Source organism: Echinops telfairi, unplaced genomic scaffold (genome assembly GCF_000313985.2).
Source record: "Echinops telfairi isolate 266 unplaced genomic scaffold, ASM31398v2 ScPeMD7_7475;HRSCAF=8513, whole genome shotgun sequence".
NCBI classification, from domain to species: domain Eukaryota; kingdom Metazoa; phylum Chordata; class Mammalia; order Afrosoricida; family Tenrecidae; genus Echinops; species Echinops telfairi.
This window is the reverse complement of record NW_022111379.1, coordinates 1,576,121-1,580,206: the sequence shown is the minus strand read 5'-3', so window position 1 is coordinate 1,580,206 and position 4,086 is coordinate 1,576,121.

Here is a 4,086-nt window from a genome sequence, read left to right as displayed (position 1 = left end):
CTTGACACAATGGATGTATGTATGAATTGTAATAAGAATTGTATGAGCCCCCAATAAAATGATTAAAAAAAGAAGGATAACTGACAGTCTAGGAGGCCCTAATTCAGGAGGTCCTATAGACCACAGGTGCTTCAGACAGCCACCCACAATTCCCTGCAAACCTCTTACTTTTTACTTCTGATTATATTGGGGTGGGTGGGTAGTGTTGATGAGATACTAATGTGTCCATAACTTCTCTCTTTAGTATTTTGTAGCTTTAAACCGTCTCCAAATGTTTGCAAATACTTTTTAAAAAGGAGATGGTGTCTGGGGCTGTGTAGACAGTTGGTTTTATCCTTATTTTCAATGATGCAAGGCCCGTCAATCACTTCCTTTATCATGGCACCAGTGTACAAGTTAGGTTAAAAAAAACACAAAACATGATCCTGTAGTTCTTGTAACTGATGATCTACAATGGACAAAGGTACCTCTTTTGTTGTTTGTTTGCTTACAAGCCATCTGCTGCCTCTTGCTGGGAAAACAATAAAAGGGTATCAGTCGGGAAATGTTAGCTTATGCAGCCCCCCCGCCCCCCATCTTAGTGATTTAGGTTTGTCATGTGCGCACAGGGGCTCCACACGGTGCTGAACATGCTTTGAGGGTCAGAGGGAGAAGGAGCCCGGTAGCACAGTGGTAAAGCGCTCAACTGTTAGGTTTTAAACCCACCAGCGGCTCCATGGGAGGAGGACGTGGGGGTTTGCTTCCCTAAAGATAAAAAACTTGGGAACTCTGTGGGAACTCTGCGGGAACTCGGCGCCGTCTGTAGGTCAGAGTCAGCACCATGGAAATAGATTAGGTGTTTGTTTTTTTAGAAGCTCCCAGCTTGGGCTGTAAGCTCCGTCCAGAAGTGGCATTATATGGCTTCTGCTGATTGGCTAGAACAAGTCATCACCACACACAAAAATGGGCCGGAAGTCCATTCCCCTTGGCCTTGAATGATTCAGTAGATTCTAGTATCATCTTAAAACTTTTATTTAAAAAAAAAACAAACCCTCTTATCTGATGATCCAGCTCAGCTTCCTGTCCATTTTCTCCACAAGCATCCTACCACTCACCACTTTTTATTTTATTTTGTTTAATCATTTTATTGGGGGCTCATATAACTCTTATCACAATCCATACATCCATCCATTGTGTCAAGCACATTTGTACATATGTTGCCATCAACATTTTCAAAACATTTGCTTTCTACTTGAGCCCTTGGTATCAGCACATCATTCCCCCCGCCCTCCCTCATGAGCCCTTGATAATTTACAAATTATTCTTATTTTTTCATGCCTTACACTGACTGATGTCTCCCTTCACCTGATTTTCTGTGGTCCATCCCCTTGCTCACCATTTTTTATTTCTCCTCTTCTCTACTCATATCACTGCATCTAATTGTCTGATCCTTAGGACAATTGTTCAAGGTAAATATGGGATGTCCTGCGGTGGAAACTTCCCTCTTCCTGGTCCATCCGGGCGTAGATGGACAGCTTGGTGCCCAGATAGCAGAATGCAGTGTGGCAAAGCCACGATCTCCTTTTCCTGTAGGCACACTGATGAACCACATTTCCCAGCCTCCTTTGCAGATATGTATAGCGATATGACTGAGCTGTAGCTGGGAGAACATAATCGCGCCATTTCTAGGCCTGACCCCTGCATTTTCCTTCCTGCTCTGAGGCTGCACACCAACGCCCAGAGGATCATGGAAGCTAGCAATGCAGATGGCAAAGGCTCATCGGCTTGGTTCCCTGAAGAACAGTGTGGAGAGGAGTTCTGCCTCCCTGAGTGAGCGCATTCGAAAGAGTAGATGCTTTTAAGAGAGAAATAAATTCGCATCAGCAGTTAGCCTTACCTTACCTAACTAAAACAGCCTCAGTTTACAAAAGGTACTCGTATATTTTCCCAAGAGTAGCATGGCTATTTGTTTTAAAAAGCCTTAAAAATCCCAAATCCACTGGCGTAGAGCCCATCCCGACTCAGAGCAGCGTTACAGGATTGGGCAGAATTGCTCCAGAGGGTTCCCCAGGCTGTAAATCGTTGCAGAAGCAGACTGCCGCCGTGTCCTCAGTGGAGCAGTGACCGATCGGCTTCAACTGTTGATGCTTTGGTTACAGCTGAGCACCTGAGCACAGCCCCACCAGGGTCCCTCAGAGCTCACCACTAGACATTGAAAACGGATGGAACGCCTTACGGACTTCTAGCAAAAGGCAAAAACCCGAACCCTTTGCCAATGCCTCGATTGTGACTCACAGTGATCCCGTGTTTGCTGTATGCAGTAGCACTGACTTCCATGCACTTTGCTTGCCTGTCACCTCATCAGCAAACCGCCAGAAGCAAGTGTGTGTGTGTGTGTGTGTGTGTGTGTAGGGGAATTTGAATGGCGCGTGTCATTCGGGGACCCCATAGGATTTGAACAAGCAGTCTTCATTGTGCAGTCCTCCAGGAGCTGGCTGGCCACCGGTGGTCTGCAGTGCTTTGGTCTGGGCCACAGTGCCACACCACTGCCACACTGGGCCTGGCGACCACACAGGGTGGCTGGCAGTTTGCTTCTCTTTTGGTCTTTCCTCGTCAGCGGGTGCTGATGGAGACTCTGGTAGCGACATGCAGCCGCAGTCCTCGTGCTGTGTTGCTTGGCTTCCCTGGTGCATGACTCCCGTCTTCTTCAGGCTGAGCACCAGTGTGCTTACGCTGCAGAGGAGCCGGGAGCCTTTGCGTGCTTTCTTGCAGATGTGCCCAGGGAGTGCAGACATCAGCAAGTCTCATATTCGAATCAGAAGGTCTCATCAAGAGTTTAGCCTCGGCAGGAAGGGGCACCTTTTCAAAGGGCCAAGAAGACTGGGAGGTTCGATGGATAAGGGAAATTCCAGAAGGTAAACTCCATGGGCTTGAGTGGATTATCGAACAAACTTTGAAATAGCCTATTAAGTTTAAATTGCTACAGTGCAAATATGCTTGTGGAGACCCAGCTAAACAATACTGATGGATGCCAAATAAGAGCACTGAGGTCCGAAACAAAACAAAACAAACAAACAAACAAACAAATAAGCAAGAACATTGATGTCCTATGGCCACACCACCCTAATGTGCCCGAACTTGGAAGCTAAGCAGGAGGGTACTTGAATGGGAGAACATTGAGGGCCTGTTTCCCCCAAAGTTTACTTCTCCCAAGTAATTTCCCATTTACTGATAGCTGGTGCAATCTTTAACCAACCGCCTGAAGAGGCGGGCTAACTTCACCTACTATCTCTCAAACGCTTACTAGGGTCTAGGCCCTGCTCCAAGCACTGTGCTCACTTGGTCACACCTGTGCCCGCACGTGGAACGCTCATGAGCCACATTTTGCAGGAGAGGACGTGAAGTAGAGGAGCGAAGTACTTGTCCAGAGTTGCTCAGGCCCAGGGAGTTGTCAGGAGCTGCATTCAATTCAACAGCGTTTAAAAATTTCATCTTATAATTTTTTTTTAAACACAGTCTCTGGACCCTAAGCAGTTTGGCTACTGTGTTTATAAAAAAATATGGCGTGATCCCATCTATATGGCTGTACGTGGTGAGAGCCATAGAATGGGGTTCACTCAGACAGTGGGTCACGGATGAGCAGTTATAAGGAATAGGGAAAAGGAAACAATGAAGTTCCAGTATTTTATTTTTCCATACTTTTACTAGGGGCTCTTACAGCTCTTATCACAATCATACATTCATCCAGTGTGTCAAGCACATTTGTACATATGCGGCCATCATCATTTTCAAAGCATTCTCTTCCCACTTGATGAGCCCCTGAGATCAGCTCCCCATTTCTTCCCCCTCCCTCCCCCCTCAAAGTTCCAGTATTAACCATGCCCCTTGTCTAACTTCCTTGAGTTTTAGTGATTCCAACGGTAAAATATGGCCAGCAGGACAGATGTTGCTGGGTATTAACGAGCCTGTGATTCTAAGGACCATGTAAATGTCTAAAAAACACCCCTTTTATCTTAAGAATCGGCTCGCTCTCAACGGTGCACCATCTCAGTGGAAGAATCGTTGGAGGACAAATGGCTTCCGAGATTACACTGCGACTTGTACTGG